This window comes from Limulus polyphemus, unplaced genomic scaffold (assembly GCF_000517525.1).
Source record: "Limulus polyphemus unplaced genomic scaffold, Limulus_polyphemus-2.1.2 Scaffold1033, whole genome shotgun sequence".
NCBI lineage: Eukaryota > Metazoa > Arthropoda > Merostomata > Xiphosura > Limulidae > Limulus > Limulus polyphemus.
The window spans coordinates 10,273-27,830 of record NW_013666643.1 but is presented as its reverse complement, the minus strand read 5'-3'; the positions used below and the strand labels follow the sequence as shown (position 1 = coordinate 27,830).

Genomic DNA, 17,558 nt, shown 5'->3' with positions numbered 1-17,558 from the left:
AATAATATGATAGTATATTTAATTAATAATATGATAGTGTATTTAATTAATAGTATGATAGTGTATTTAATTAATAATATGATAGTGTATTTAATTAATAATATGATAGTGTATTTAATTAATAATACGATAGTGTATTTAATTAATAATACGATAGTGTATTTAATTAATAACATGATAGTGTATTTAATTAATAAAGTATAATAGTGTATTTAATTAATAATACGATAGTGTATTTAATTAATAATATGATAGTGTATTTAATTAATAATGTATAATAGTGTATTTAATTAACAACTATTATCAATTTTTCAAGAATATTGTATTATTTCATTCATTGTATAGCTCCTCAATCAAACCATTTTCTAAATCAAAAAATTGAAGTGTTGATATTATAATCAGCCTTGTACAGAAACTTTAATCAACAAGGAAACCAAATCATCCTCAATTACATGAATGCTTACAACTCAAAGACAAATAACACTATTGGCCCTTTGGCCTCCCCTCTTCCCTAGTCACTTAGCGATAAGTCTGAGAGCTTTTCAAGCTAAAAATCAGTTTTCGATTGAAAATAAGCTATTTGCGTTCTGTCCACAGCGGATATTGGAATCCCGGATTTTAGGGTTGTAAACCGGTAAATTTATCGCTGACATAGTAAAAGGTAAAGATATTGTTTGATTGTAATTAAGCACAAAGCTACACAATGGGCTATCTGTGCTCTGTCTAAAACCCGGATTCTAGCGTTGTAGGTCCGCAGACATACCGCTGTGCCAATGGGGGGCAGGTAAAGATATTAACACGCAATATTTTTTTAGATAGTAAAAATCCTTGTGTGTTTTAATATTTAAAAGCCCCAAAAAATGTTTGTTAAAAACGTTAGAATTTAGCAGGAATTACTGATATTAATGTTTGTGAAAACATAAACGAAAATAAAATATAAAATGCAAAAAGTAATCCATTGCTTATTTCATTAACTTTTTATTGGCTTCTCTATTTTTGAAGTTTTAAAAAAACACTAATGATAAAATCTCTTTGAGCCAGTTAACATTTTTAGAAAAAGTTCATTAAATGGAAAAATAACAAGGAAAAAAAATATATATTTTGTGCTTGATACAAGGTTTAGTATATAATTGAAAATTGTAATAAACTAGCAGATATTGTTGAAACAATTCAACGGTAATTTGCCAAAAATAGTGATTGTCTAGTGGGCCATTTATAACCGTATTTTGTCATTCCACGTGTTATTTCAATAACGAAAATTACATTGCGTTTGTTTCCAAGCATAGGAGACTGACTACAATGCATTGTTGGAAAGAACGTTTATATTTCGATGAAATGGATGCATTGAGCACAGTAGACCTTTCAAGTTCGCTAAGTAACCACGAGGATTTTTTCCGCTGGATGCCACGGTTTCTTGTCATTTTACTGAGCACAAGAAAAGACCGCAGCCAAAGTGAGCGCTTTTTGACAGTTGTCATTTCTATAAGTGTCAAAGAGGAGATATTCAATTCAATTCAAATCAATTTATTCGACATGGTACAATAAAATCATGCAACTATATAATACCAATATAATATATATATATGAAGTGAAAAATAACAAATACATATTCAAACAAGTTCCTCTCTTTATGCATTTTTTCCATTCATGATCCTATCTTCGAAATATTTATTTCAATCAGTCGATGGAGGAAGTCTCGTTTTTTCGTGATCTTCCCTTACAAAGAGAAAAATTTTTGCTCTTAATTAAGTTATTTTTTTCTCTCAGACTTACCGATATTGATTTCGATAAGAAATCTTAAGAATTGCCAAAAACGAATAATTTTTTGTTATGTACTCTTGAAAAGAAGCGTTTTTTTCTTCTGCGATTAACCGATCAGGAGATAGAGAGTGTGACAGACAGACATTTAACTACTATATACATAGATTATTAAAAATTTTTACAGCATATAAAATTCAATATTATTTAAATCTATCGCAAAAATGTAAAGAATTTATTAAAGAGGGGAGATGAGTAAATGTTTAATTGTCACAAGTAGTAAGTACAAGTTATTTGTTGTAAACAAACATTTCAATCAATTCAAGAAAATTGATAATAAGTGTGATTATAATTCAAAAATACAGAGAAAAATAAAGAAATGAAAATTGTGTAATTTAAAACGATATTGTTGGAAACTAGTTGATCATTGTGTTAAGGTTCTCACTGTTATCATATATATTGTTTCTTATTGGAAATGTTATTTATACCAAATATTAAGTGATGAAGGAAAGATAAAATATTTAGTAATGATAAAATATACATTAGCTTAAAGTGTAATATAACTATATGAAACACGTTTTATAAGGTTGATTGTTTGTTTGTTTTGAGTTTCGCGCAAAGCTACACGAGGGTTATCTGGGTTAGTCGTCCCTAATTTAGCAGTGTAAGACTAGAGGGAAGGCAACTACTCTCTTGGGATACTCTTATACCAACGAATAGTGGGATTGATCGTCACATTACAACACCCCCACGGCTGAAAGGGCGAGCATGTTTGGTGTGATGGGGATTCGAACCAGCGACCCTCAGATTGCGAGTCGAGCGCCCTAACCACGTGGCCATGCCGGGCCTTATAAGTTTGAAAGATATATATATATTGATAAGTCTATCAATATATCATTACCTCTTGAACCTAAAAGCCAGTTTATTCTCAGATAATATTTATATACTAAGGATAAAAAGGCTATAGATAATTATGTCTTAGTTAGGATGGAGTTTGAATATATATATATATAGTTTATGATGTTATTCACTTGCATGGATGAACGCCACCCAGTGGTCAGTTAACCGGACTATGGACCTGATGTTGCATGATTCACATACCGTTATTACCAAACAGTAATAATAATAAATGCGTTCTGCTATTTGGGGCTATAAGTGCGTCATAAGAGTGTTGGAAAAATCTGTCTCTCTCTCTCTATATATATATATATTCGGTCTGGCATGGATAAACCAAAATTTGGCGATAGTCTAACACTTCAAAATTAGGAATATCTAGTGCTGTTAGCCCTCGTGAAGCTTTGAGCAAATTTTAAGAAACAAACATACATTTACAAAATTCAATAGCTTTTCAAAAATATCTTGAAGTTGATCACAGATATGAAAATGATAAATTATTTATTAGCGTTAAAAAATTATGATTGTATATATATATTTCTGCAGTTTTAAAGATAAACATTAAACTATTCTATATTTGTGTGTATTCACTTTAAATAAACTGAAAATTACGGAGTATAAGATATTCTGAGGGTACAGCGGACAACACTGTATCAAATAAAAAATAAAATTACAAAAAAATATTATTAGGCACAACATCAAAACCAGGACATTAGAGTATTAGTAAGATACTTATTAGGGAAGGTCTATATAAGCATTTAGATTACGGTTATTTTCACGAAAACGAATACTTTAATGTCTATTTTATATCACTCTAAACAGACTTGACTGAGAAACAGCCGGAATACTAGCTTGGTCATTATTAAGTTATATAGAATATAACACAAGATGTAATACACTCCCCCCCCCCCCATAGAGCAAGCAAAGCGTTATCAGACTTCATCTAATTGTATCATACCAGTTTAGATAAGAAAGACAAGTGCTGCATATTAAAGAACATTTTCAAAGAATAGAAGAACGTTAACAAACGTTAATGTCTCTTAAATATATATATATATATATAGTTGCTTGTTACATTACGTGGTCTGATTGTATGACGTCGGAAATACTAATTTACCGAAAACGTGTGGGGAATGGCGCTAGTCTTTAAGTTTCGTTTTCGATGGTGTTTTTTTTTATACAATTGATATAATTATGTTTTTATATCAAATCGAGAGTTAATGAAAAGGTATCCAGACCCAAAGGCTAACTTGTTACTTAGATTGTGTACGCTAAATAAACGCGAGCTAGAACTTAATTGTAACAACAACAAGTAGGCCTACAAAAGAAATCGTACGTGTAACATACATAGCACAATGAAAGTATCCCTACATTGTTTAAATATTAAGATAAAATAAAAAGTTGATTTTAACTTCGTATTAAGAAGTTTATTATGATTTATGTTATATATATATATATAGAAATCACAATTGCAGGATGTTAAGTTCAATTTTTAATGTATAACAGCAAATAAAACGACTGGACATCGTTTTATTTTGGTGACAGTTTTTAATGTATAACAGCAAATAAAACGACTGGACATCGTTTTAATTTGGTGACAGTTTTTAATGTATAACAGTAAATAGAGCGATTGGACATAGCTTTCGTTTGGTGACAGTTTTTAATGTATAACAGTAAATAAAGCGATTGGACATAGCTTTCTTTTGGTGACAGGTTTTAATGTATAACAGTAAATAAAGCGATTGGATATAGCTTTCGTTTGGTGACAGTTTTTAATGTATAACAGGAAATAAAGCGATTGAACATAGCTTTCGTTTGGTGACAGGTTTTAATGTATAACAGTAAATAAAGCGATTGAACATAGCTTTCCTTTGGTGACAGTTTTTAATGTATAACAGCAAATAAAGCGACTGAACATAGCTTTTGTTTGGTGACAGTTTTTAATGTATAACAGTAAATAAAGCGATTGGACATAGCTTTCGTTTGGTGACAGTTTTTAATGTATAACAGTAAATAAAGCGATTGGACATAGCTTTCTTTTGGTGGCAAAACAGATATGAACAACCTTTGCTAGTTTCTCAAGCGTTTCTACTTCGCTTGCTGACCATAAAAACTAAAGATTACGACCGCACAAATTAAATTAGTAAAAGTTTAGAGCTCTGAATCTATCAACTTGGGTTCGCCACTAGCTTGAGTTATGCAAGCTATGTTTGCAATACTACAAGATCAACTTATAGCACTAAGAAATCCCTTGGAACCAAAAAATAGATAAATAAAAGAAAAAAGAGACCTAGTAGCCCGAACATTTTCGGAAGATAAGCCTTTCTCCTTCAGTAAGACGAATGTAGTAGTACTCAGTTGTTTAACCAGAACATTAAATCATTATTACATATACATGTGTACTGTATATTATAATAAAAAAATAAGTATTAACTTGTTTATAAAACAATCAAGAATGTGTCCCTCATGCCCCTTTGAAAATCGGAGAGAACATTGCTCTTACTTATTGTCTTACAGACTTACCATTATATGACTGTATCTCCACACTTATGTGGCTCACCCTATCGCCTAACACATCACATGACTAGGGTGGTTTTGAAGATGAAAATTTAAAGAGTTTTGTATGTATGTGTGTCCAATGAGCACACAAATCGACAGCTTATAAAATGAGAGGTAGAAATGTCACTTTTTGTTATTTAACATCATAAGTAACTAATATTATTGAAAAATCTTTTCGTTTCATAACCGTTACTCAGTACAGTTAAGAGTGAATCGCGAGTGAATAAAATGTGAAAAAAACTTTAACGTTATAGACTCAGTAGCGTTTTCCACAACCTTGTAAATGACATCTATAGTATGGTTTAATGATGTTCGTTTCTATTTTATGTCGTATGCTATCATTTCTGAATCAATATAACTTATTCAAAATCGATATAGCCCTCCAGTAGCGGCAAGTCTGAAGGCTTATAACGCTAAAAACCGAGCTTCGATACCTATGGTTGGCACAGCACAGATAACCAATAGTGTAGCATTCTGCTTAACATAACTCAAACAAATAAAATCAATAAAATATGTTATAAATGACATCTGTTTGTCTCGAAATAAATATATATATTTAACGTGCAACAGTTTTTTTTCAAATAATTAGTTTTAGTTTAACCATCTGTTTAAAAAGAACAAGCCCATTACGTAGATCTGATGTTCCTATTAAGTTTTAAGTATTAAATACTCTTTGGAAAGTATCTAATTTTTAACCACGTTTATGGAACTTTAAAATTTATATTTCTATAATAAAGTTTCTAACTCTGTATTTATTAGAACTGACGACAATGTTGTCTTAGCCCCTGAAGATTCTGTTTCGCAAGATCGTGAAAATGAGAAAGAAAACCCCACAGTTCGTTATGATTAGAATTAATCTTTGTGAATACACGTTTATATAATGATGAAGTTAAGAATCAATGAAATGTCGCTGCGTTTCTTTCATTATCTAATGATTAATTAAGATAGTTCCCGCGACAAACAGCTAAGAAGTTAAAGCGTAATCAGTTTGATGTTGGAAAAGAAACTGCCAGGGAACATTTGTAAACTGATATAAACAAAATAGTAAAATATGCGTACAAAATTTGACAGTTTTTACGCAAGCTGGAAAAGAGAAAGTCACAAAAAGAAAATCGAAAATTTTAGTTTACAGTTCTAATTAAACGTCTAGAATGCAACAAGTCTTATACTGCTAAAACAGATGATGTGAGTGATGGATAACGCATACATTTTTGCGTTTATAAATTTGACTCGTGAAATCGTCTTTTTTAGACGTAAGTCTAAAAGAACAAGGAAGGAACCACACACACACACACACATATATATATACATGTGTGTGTGTGTATGTTTTACTATTAAATAAATGGTTATCTCACTGATTGATGCTTCATCCATGAGGGACCCTATTATTAGTGATTTCCTGGAACTGAAGCAGCTTTGCGGCCCGTTTTAAACCTTTCATCCATATACTAATACATCAGGATGGTCAAAAACTGTCAAATTTCTTGCTATTTATTAGTCTAGGACAATACTGGTGTGTTGTAGTTTACGAAGCCTCTGAAGAGTAGATGAGAACAATATCGCCAAAGTCTGTATTGTATACAATACTGGCTGATGAGGTAACAAAGGGTGAGCTGTCGAGTAGCTTGATTTAACAGTCTGTTACACTTCACTGGTTAGCTCCCTAAGATCAGGTTCCTCGTTTTCATTCTTTGAAAGTTCCCCAGAAAGTCTTCACCGATCACGATTAATGCTGAGAGATGCTGAGCCAATTGAACCATGAACAACACTTAAAATGCACTGTCTTGAAAACTGAAAAAAAAAAAGTTTCATCCCTTTGAAAAGAAACGGAACCCTCAGATGCGTTTTGGTTACTAGTGTCCTCTATATTTTAAAAACTTTCTGATTATCCGGTTGAAAATTTTAGTATCTTTTTTTTTTTCTTGGAAAATAGTTTTGAGCTAAAAGATATTCGTCACGTGTTTATAATATTATACCAAACAATTTATTATATTTTAGTTTTAAATCTCTGATTTCGTCAAAAACTGTTAAGACACACAGCTTGATCGCGTGATAAAGGAAAATTTAGAAGAGACATCAGACAAGCAGAAGAGACATTTTTCAACGTCTACATTTGCTATTTTTATTTGTTGCGAGCACGAAAGATAGTTAAAGTAACTTTTAGTCACTACGGTCATGTACCTGTGTGAACATGTATTTATCTCATCGATTTCCTTTTTAAGAAGAGTTACGAAAAGAGAGCAAAAAATAAATTATATTTCAGGTTTTACGAGCAATGGAGGCAAGAAAACTTCCTACGTCATTCCACCTTTTGATATTTTTGATGTAATGAAGAATATTTCAACTTTAAGACAAAATTACATTATGAATGGAGCTATGCTTTTAAAGGTATTTTAAAGGTGCCTTATTATGCACACAAGCCACCCATCTGGGTTGTGTAGTGTTCATTTCAAATATAATAATCTAGCCATTAATTGTATTGTGCTTATTGTCCCTACGCAACAGGATAGTGTAAGGCAATCAAAACACAGTGTACTATACCTTTGGTTACCCCCCACTCCCCCGAAAAAAGAAAATAATATATTTATTACCAAATCCATATGGAGTTTTGACAGTATCTACATTTTACATGAAAGCTTTGAAAAGGGAGATTATAACAATATATGATACTGATATTTTATGATAATCGTACATACGTCTCCTACATTATAATTATAGAATTATAACATATACATGTTCTATATATGTGGTCAAAACATTTTTTTATTCATAAAAAGAGAGCCAAGTTATATAACAAGGCGAAGTATGTAAAGAAGATGTAAAAGTGGGTACTCTGAAAAAGATTAAATTAGGGAACATTTGGACTATTAATGTTGCTGCAATAAAAAGGGGGGGATAATATAAGAAAAGTAAAAACTCAAAGAAGAACAACTGTTTTAAAACTTGATGACTGGTTATTTCTCTTCATTTAATATAGATGTGAAGATGCTGCTTTTAATGTGGTGTAAGACTGTTTAGATCAACTTGATGATTGGTTATTTCTCTCATTTAATATAGATGTGAAGATGCCGCTTTTAATGTAGTGTAAGACTGTTTAGATCAAATTGATGACTGGTTATTTCTCTTCATTTAATATAGATGTGGAAATGCTGTGTAAGACTGTTTAGATCTGTTCCCAAACATAAGAACAGTGGCATTCAGCATTAGAAAGAGCTCAAGCAATGCCCTAGATTTGTTCAAAAGTCCGTCCTTCTGTAAACAGTAACGGTAGTGTTACTCCAGCTGTTCTTGTGATAACTTTACTGGACTCACAACCTTGCTTATAGACAATCGATACACGGAAACTAACGGTTCTGTCCATTAACTAAACTTAGAGAAAGAATTGCTATGTTTTCCATATCTAAAAATGATAAATGTTTTTGATACAGAATGGTCAAATTTTTTATTAAACATGTTAGTCTACGTAACTTAGATCCTGTAAAGAAACAGGAAAATAAAAGCAGTAACATTCTTACCACTGTTTGAATACTTATTTCTTTAAATATATAACATATATAATATATTTTAACCTAATATTCTACCCGAAGAATGATTTGAACCCCAACTTTCAGAGAATTTGTTTGTAGTTAAGCATAAAGCTACACAATGAGCTATCTGTTCTCTGCCCACCACGAGCATCGAAACCTGGTTTCTAGCATCGTAATTCCGCAGACATTCCGCTGTGACACTGGGGGGCGTTTCAGAGAAAGTTATTATTACAGATGTAACATTTCACACCATTACACCATTCTTTTATTTCAGATTTCCACCTGCCTCTAAGCCCTTAAGTCATAATTTTGAACCTAATGGCTGCAAGAGGGTCATTTACCATTAAATTTATCGAAATATATCTATAAACATGTTAATATCTGTGCTACAGTTTCAACAACTCTTAGTTTGGTTCAATGGCTGTTATGTTTGCTCTGTCTTTTGCCTTCGCAACAAGAAGAACAATGATTTTAACACTACTTATTTTTCTTATGTTAAAACAGATATGAAGCTACTGTTTCAATGTGATGTACAAATACCATATATAACCGTGTATAAGTCGAGCTTTTAAACCATGAGTTTTGTTCGACTTATACACGAGGTACAAAATCCATGAAATATTTTATAAAGTTTTTCTTTTACGTCAAAGTTAAGTACTTTGAAGCTGGTCTTAAGTAATTACTTGTTTGCTATAACTTAAGTAATTTGTTTGTTTGCCATAACTTAAGTAATTTGTTTGTTTGCCATAACATAAGTAATTTGTTTGTTTGCCATAACTTAAGTAATTGTTTGTTTGCCATAACTTAAGTAATTTGTTTGTTTGCCATAACTTAAGTAATTTGTTTGTTTGCCATAACTTAAGTAATTTGTTTGTTTGCCATAACTTAAGTAATTGTTTGTTTGCCATAACTTAAGTAATTTGTTTGTTTACCATAACTTAAGTAATTTGTTTGTTTGCCATAACATAAGTAATTTGTTTGTTTGCCATAACTTAAGTAATATGTTTGTTTGCCATAACTTAAGTAATTGTTTGTTTGCCATAACCCGATCTACGAATATTTCCTGGGGTTGCTCGGAGGAATATTGTTCTTATAAGTCTAGAAACCATAGTTTCATTTTCTTTGAAACATAGCGGAGTAGAGTTTAGAAGTAAAGCCCTGGGTGAGTCTGAATATCTTCTCAAGATAAAACAAATATGGCAGACTTATGCTGCAAGGAAAACATGCAGAAAAAACCATGACTTTTTCCGGAAAGAAATCTATCTAAAATTAAAATAAACAAATTATTTAAAAGCCAAGTTATACTTTTAATCTCTATCCTCGAGTTATAAACGGGGTATCTGTAAAACGTCTGTATTTCTTACTAAAATGTAGTTCTCGACTTATACACAGGATATCTGTAAAACGTCTGTATTTCTGACTAAAATGTAGTTTAGTCCTGTAATTAGAGTCACGGCAGTGTTACTCCACACTTCTACCTCGGCTAGAGTCATTACTATATATCATGTTATATAGTGCTGTTTTTGTAACAAAAACCGAAGATCAAAAATATAGCATTTTTCATATCTCAGCAAAATCTAGCTAGGAGATCTAGGGGGCGCTGCAAGCACGCCCCCTTACCTATGAGACGAAGATCGAGCCGAAAAACAATTTAGAAGCATCTGGCATTACAATAAACAAATTTTTGGTATGAAATTAATCAAGCTGAGCGACAATATAATTATTTGAAAAATGCTGTCTAAACTTTAAAATATTTCATTATAATAACATTCTAATATAATGGTAATATTAATACACGTTAATCGGGACGCAAAAAATTGTCTAAAATTCAAACGAAACTCCACCCACACAACTTCTGTGTTCTTGTCAAAATCAGATTCGGGCTTGCGTTTCTTGCTTACATATTATATCTCGACTAACTTAAAAATTTGTTATTGAAAAAAAGAAGTGAATCTGAGCTCCACTGACTTTTTACCAGAAATTTAGGCCTGATATTAATATATATATATAGCAATATTTAACATCAACAATAACTTAGGTAGGATAATTTTTCGCTTCTTAATAAACCGAATTCACATATTAAAACAATGGGCATGGTTGTAATAAGAAATATTTCTTTAACACTGAGAGAAAAACCCTATATTCAAATCAGCTGAGAACTCCAGTTTAGAGCAACGTAATTTCTCATAAGCCTAACCTGGTTAATGATAAGAGAATATTTGGATCAACAAATATAAACTACCCCCAAACATACCTCTCCTTCAAGGAAAACTAACGCCCCTTTAAGTAATATTATTATGATAGTCTTTGGTGCCCGCTCCAATGGGCCAATTGTGAGTATATGAACTTGTAATGCTAAAATCCGGGGTTCGATTCACTGTGGTGGACAGAGACAAATCTTAGCTGCCCTGATAAAAATCGATATTTCTGAAAAACGTTTCAGTCCTCAGCCTATCATGGCATGGATTTTATCAGTCAGATATTTTTTTATTAAAAATTAGAGTGCTATACGAAACTCTGGATATCTCCATGTTGAATAATTTTCTTTCATATATTAAGAAACCTTGATCAAATTCTTTCAATTTTAATGTTCTAAGATGAATATCATCACTGCAGAAACTTACCCATGTCCTTGGAATTAAAATAAAACAAATAGAAATCAGTTTAGGCTTTGGTAGGTTTGGTGAAACTAACATCACTGTAATATAACTTTTCTCAAGTGCCTGGTACGGTCTGGGGGTTACATTCCTTTTTTCTCAAGTGCATGGTATGGTCTGGGTGTTATGGTGCTCAATTCGTAATCCGAGGGTTGCTGGTTCGAATCACTGTCACTGAACATGCCCGCCCTTTCAGCTATAGGGCTTATAAGATGACGTTGGTAAAAGAGTAGCCCAAGAGTTGGCGGTGGGTGGTGTTGACTAGTTGCCTTATCACTGTTATATTAGGGACAGCTATCGCAAATAGCCCTAGAGTAGCTTTGCGTGAAATTCAAAAGCAAACAAAGAAACTCTTCTCTAGAATAAAACTTTGCGTTAATTATACTACGCACAACATAGCTCTCTTTTAGACTGGTGTGGGTTTTCCTGAACTGTGTAATAGTATTTAAATATGATATGTCTGGCACATTAGAAAACTGGTTCATGTAGAAAATCATCCTTGAAAAGTTATAAGAAAATTTCCAGAATTCCTTTAAATTTCACTCAGAAAATATTTATACGTACACAATCTCAGTTAAACTCAGGAGTGAAATCCCCCCCAAAAAAAAACAAGTGAAGGTACTCAGCTGGGTGAAATGGACCTGTTTTTGAAAAAGAAAAAAATATACGTGTAAACATAAAAAAACGACAAAGCAGACAAATAAATCTCGGTACTAGTACAACCTTAAAAAATAAAGTTCCGGTACTAGTACCGTCTTAAAAATAAGTTCCGGTACTAGTACCGCCTTAAAAAAATAAGTTCCGATACTAGTACCACATAAAAAAATAAGTTCCGATACTAGTACCACATTAAAAAATAAGTTCCGATGAGTCAAGGTAGAATTTCACCTCTTGTTAAACCGAAAGATCAGACTTTGATGTATACAGAGTTTTGGACAAATTACTTACATTCAGAACTTCCAATTTATATTTACTGCCCCAGGTTTAAATGTCCTACGTGTTAGAAACAGTAATTCTATATAATTCTTTATTAAAATTTGGACAATTTTCTTACATTAAATCATTTTTTATGTGTCAAGAATATATACTTAAATATCCATTCCATGAAGTCTACTATACCGAAAGTGGAGAATCTCTTTAATAGACACTAATAATAATACCGTATTTAGTTTTGGTCTCCCAAAGAATCACAGCTTTTTTTTCATAGAAAGTTCATTAGTTGGTACAGAAAACAAACCGAAGTCAAGATTCAGATTCCTAACTAAACGTACATGGAGCTTCTCAAAGATACTTGTAACATTTGATAATGTTCTACTTTAAAAAAAAAAAGTTCTACATACTCTGCATAATTCCATATTTAAAAGGTTAATTAAACATCTGAAATAATCTTCGTTGACGTGATTTTCAAAGTTGTTTGTCGAACAATTTAGATAAGTTTGCCGTAAGGGCACCTGCATTTGGATAATATTTATGTCACGCCCTGATAGATTCAGAAAGTGTAAATTACACGTGTATAGAAGATAGGGCCCTGCGTTATCAAATGTTTCATTTTCCTGTTCTTTTTTTTTGTGCCCGCATGAAACTGCTACTAACAGTCAGTCCTTCGTGCAAGTTGTTTTAGCGTACATCATTTTTCCAGCCCAGATACATACATAAATCACTCTGTGTCACCCATTCACAGCGACATCATACGCAGGAAAAGCCGCCAGCAGTACGGCTCATCACCGCACAGCCCTCCCTTTCATTCCCACACTGGGAGAGATAACTTTTGTAAAGGGCCTATCTCACCTCCGATTGCGAGAAGCCGCCTTATAGAACATCCTTCCAAGCCTTCTACGACAAGTTCCTAATAACCCTGCAAAACGGCAATAATTCATCAGGAGGCTGTCAATAGTTTCCTAAATTTTTTTCAATTAATGAAGACAGCACCGTTATCTATGACACTGAAGTGTTGAATTACTACCCATGGTCCAGAAGAAAACGTCTAAATTTGCCAATACAGAGAAAAAAGATAACAGATATTTGCACAAGCACCGAGTGATAAGAACCCCAAAGACTTTGAAATCTCTCAAAGACAATGCCTGAAGAACACATTAAAGTATTCCGTGAGGGGCTGGGGAAGAGCAGTGACTTGAGGTTCAGACCTCTCTAGCAGCTAATGGTCATAGACGTGACAACGATTTTATATTAGCACAAGGGTTTGATGGCACAAAAAATAAAAAAAAAATTCGGAAGTAGACTTGCTGTACTGATTGCTTTAAGCATGTCTTTCTTAGAATTTCCATAAGTATGTAAAAAAATGAGCGATGTTCAGTAAGATATTAGTTTCTGTCACAAAAAGGAAAGAGAGAAAAGCGAAATAGAGAATTCTTCACATGAGATTGGAACTTCCATCTTGTTGGACTTGCATATAATTTTAATTTTGTTTTGGCGCTGAATTAAATATTGCAAACATGTAAAGTATTATAATTTCTCTCTCTGTTTAACGTACAAGAGAGTTCATTCTATGATAGCATAGAATTAGAAACGATAAAGAGTAGACAGTAAAAAAATGAATAACTAACTATTAAACAGTTGGCTTTACTAGAAATCTACAATATTACTCGCACTTTTCTCCTACAAATATTGTAATTACGCACAAACGATTTTTCATCTATTATCTATTATAGAATTTAGGGTTCGGATATGACTGAGTGGTTGACGTGCTGGATGAAGATCGGAATGTCGATAATTAAGCCGCGATATGCCACTGAACACGCTTCACATTTTCAGCCATGGGAGCGTTATAAATGTAGTATCAGCCCCGTTTTGTGCGCTTAAGAATAAACGCATAGGTGGCGAGCACTGGTGATTGTTTGGTCTTCCTCTGAATAGTATTTCTAAATAAGAGACGGCTGTGTTTCAGCCTCACGGGTCTCTGACCCGACCGTGTTACACGAGGCGATGTTCAGGTGGAAGAAACCAATGCCAAATACAATATAATTCCAGCTGTATACTGGATTTAGAATACTAATGCACCGTATGATTCAAGATAATAAACAGTGTGCATGTAGTAAAAAATATATCATGTTCTTAGCATTCATTACATTTGTTATTCTTAATTATATGAACTTCAAACACGTTAAAACGTATCTTCACTTGATATTAGTATATTTATTTTTCCATCATAATTTTGAAATCTTTTAACTAAATTCTTAAATACTATCTGTATATTGGTTTATTTGGGTTGATTGGTAATACCATGTAATTATATAACTGACAACAAGTTAACTACTAAGGTACAACCATCAACTTCTGGGATTCTTCAGAACTTTGTTCAAAATATACAGGTTTGAAGCAGCACTAATTGATTGAAGTAGATATCCTATTTCTATATGCTTCGCCTTTCTGCGCTAGCAAATCTAAAACTTTCCGGACAAGTTCTAATAAGCAAATGAAATTCGTTAAAGCCTTTAAGAGGAACACCAATTCTCGACATAACTCTTTTTTTTTTTAACTAATTTGATTGATTTCTACAGCTGTGATTTTTTCAAAGTACTGTTGTGTGGATCTTAGTCTCCTTGTAGATTATCCCCAAGATAAGCGATATTGTGTCAGTTAATTCGATACTTTTTTGTTTTGTTTGTAAAACAGATGATACTTTATCACAGTCAATGCTTTATAGATTGTTTTAATCGCAAAAATATACAATGTGCAATCTGCGCTGTGTACACCTCGGATATAGAACCAGGAATCTTAGTGTTATAAGCTCTTAAGCTTACAGCTGAGTCACCGGTGGACATGTTTATTTTTAAAGATACTTCCAGCTTTTGTTCATTAAGTACAATAACTAACGTTTCGTCTCTGGATAGATTTCAGGAAATTTACAGGATTATCATATATTGTTGAGGTTTGTTTTTTGTTGTTGTTTTCTTCAAAACAAGTAGAGCCGACCAACTAAAAAACGGGGTGTGTCAAGTCTATAGTGTTTTTTGTTTTTGATTTGTAAGTAACTAATGGGTATTGAAACCTGAATCTTAACGTCATAAGTCCAAAATATGCAGAGTTAAAGAAAGAAAATCTTGCGTGTATCCGAAGTAACCATCACGCTCAGTTCTGCAATGGCATTTGAACACACACAAACTGAAAATTCTAAGAAAAATCTTGTATTTTAATTGCCAGTAATTTCGTTTGAGATGCACTGTTCGCGACAGAAGCAGGTTTTAAACGTGATTGGATAGTTTTATATGACTCATATAAAAGAGATATAATTATTTCAAGTACTGCTAACTCATTACGAGATCTTTGGGGCTTTAAGTTTCGTACGTTTTATTTATCAAAAAGAAAAAGAAAAAAAGAATGTAATTAAAATAAAACATATCTAATGTCACTAATGACTTTAGGCGGTCACTCTGAAACCTGAAAAGACAAATTAACTGTTATAGGTCCAATTTATGTAAAATGATTTTATGGAATATATCTATGTATATGGTTCAATCATATATTCATACGGTAAACTTTAAATTGTTATAATGGTAATTTCATTACGTATTAATTGTCCTGTTTAATGGTATATCGAAACATTATGATTAAAGAGGGCTAACATTAAAATAAAACTATAGATCTCTAACAACCGCTTTTTCAAATTCACATTGGGAATTTTAATTTCAAATATGTTATAATCATGTTTATTAAAGTAAACAGTTTTTGTATGAAACATTGAGCTAATCATGTTTATTAAACAAAACAGTTTTAGTTTGAAACATTCAGCGCAACACGTTTATTAAACTAAACAATTTTCGTATGGAATATTCACCTTATCATGTTTATTAAACTAAACAGTTTTCGTATGGAACATTCAGCTCGTCACGTTTATTAAAGTAAACAGTTTTATTTTGGAACATTCAGCTAATCATGTTTATTAAACTAAACAGTTTTCGTAAGGAACATTCAGCGCAACACGCTTATTAAACTAAACAATTTTCGTATGGAAGATTCACCTCATCATGTTTATTAAAGTAAATAGTTTTCGTGTGGGATATTCAGCTCATAATGTTTATTAAACTAAACAGTTTTCGTATGGACATTCAGCTCATCACGTTTATTAAAGTAAATAGTTTTCGTATGGAATATTCAGCTCATAATGTTTATTACATAAAAAGTTTTCGTAGGGAACATTCAGCTCATCATGTTTACTAAACCAAATAGTTTTCCATTGGAACATTCAGCGCAACACGTTTTTTAAACTAAACAATTTTCTTACGGAATATTCAGCTCATCATGTTTATTAAACTAAACAATTTTGTGTAGGGAAAATTCAGCTAATCATATTTATTAAAGTAAATAGTTTTTGTATGAAACATTCAGCTAATAATGTTTATTAAAGTAAATAGTTTTTGTATGAAACATTCAGCTAATAATGTTTATTAAAGTAAATAGTTTTTGTATGAAACATTCAGCTAATAATGTTTATTAAACTAAACAGTTTTCGTATGAAACATTCAGCTAATAATGTTTATTAAACTAAACAGTTTTCGTATGAAACATTCAGCTAATAATGTTTATTAAACTAAACAGTTTTCGTATGAAACATTCAGCTCATCATGTTTACTAAGCCAAATAGTTTTCCATTGGAACATTCAGCGCAACACGTTTTTTAAACTAAACAATTTTCTTAAGGAATATTCAGCTCATCATGTTTATTAAACTAAACAATTTTTGTAGGGAAAATTCACCTAATCATATTTATTAAAGTAAATAGTTTTTGTATGAAACATTCAGCTAATAATGTTTATTAAACTAAACAGTTTTGTTATGGAACATTCAACGCAAAATGTTTATTAAACTAAACAGTTTTTGTATGGAACATTCAGCTCATCATGTTTATTAAACTAAACAATTTTTGTAGGGAAAATTCACCTAATCATATTTATTAAAGTAAATAGTTTTTGTATGAAACATTCAGCTAATAATGTTTATTAAACTAAACAGTTTTGTTATGGAACATTCAACGCAAAATGTTTATTAAACTAAACAGTTTTTGTATGGAACATTCAGCTCATCATGTTTATTAAACTAAACAGTTTTCGTAAGGAACATTCAGCGCAACATGCTTATTAAACTAAACTGTTTTCGTACGGAACATTCAGCTCATCATGTTTATTAAACTAAACAGTTTTCGTAA

The 17,558-nt window shown here is 31.8% G+C and overlaps 1 protein-coding gene across 1 annotated transcript in view; it reads right to left on the bottom strand.

The window, feature by feature from the left end:
- LOC106461795 (homeobox protein Hox-B3-like) overlaps positions 1 to 17,558 on the bottom strand; it is a 79,747-nt gene that overhangs the window by 61,237 nt on the left and 952 nt on the right. The window lies entirely within an intron of this gene.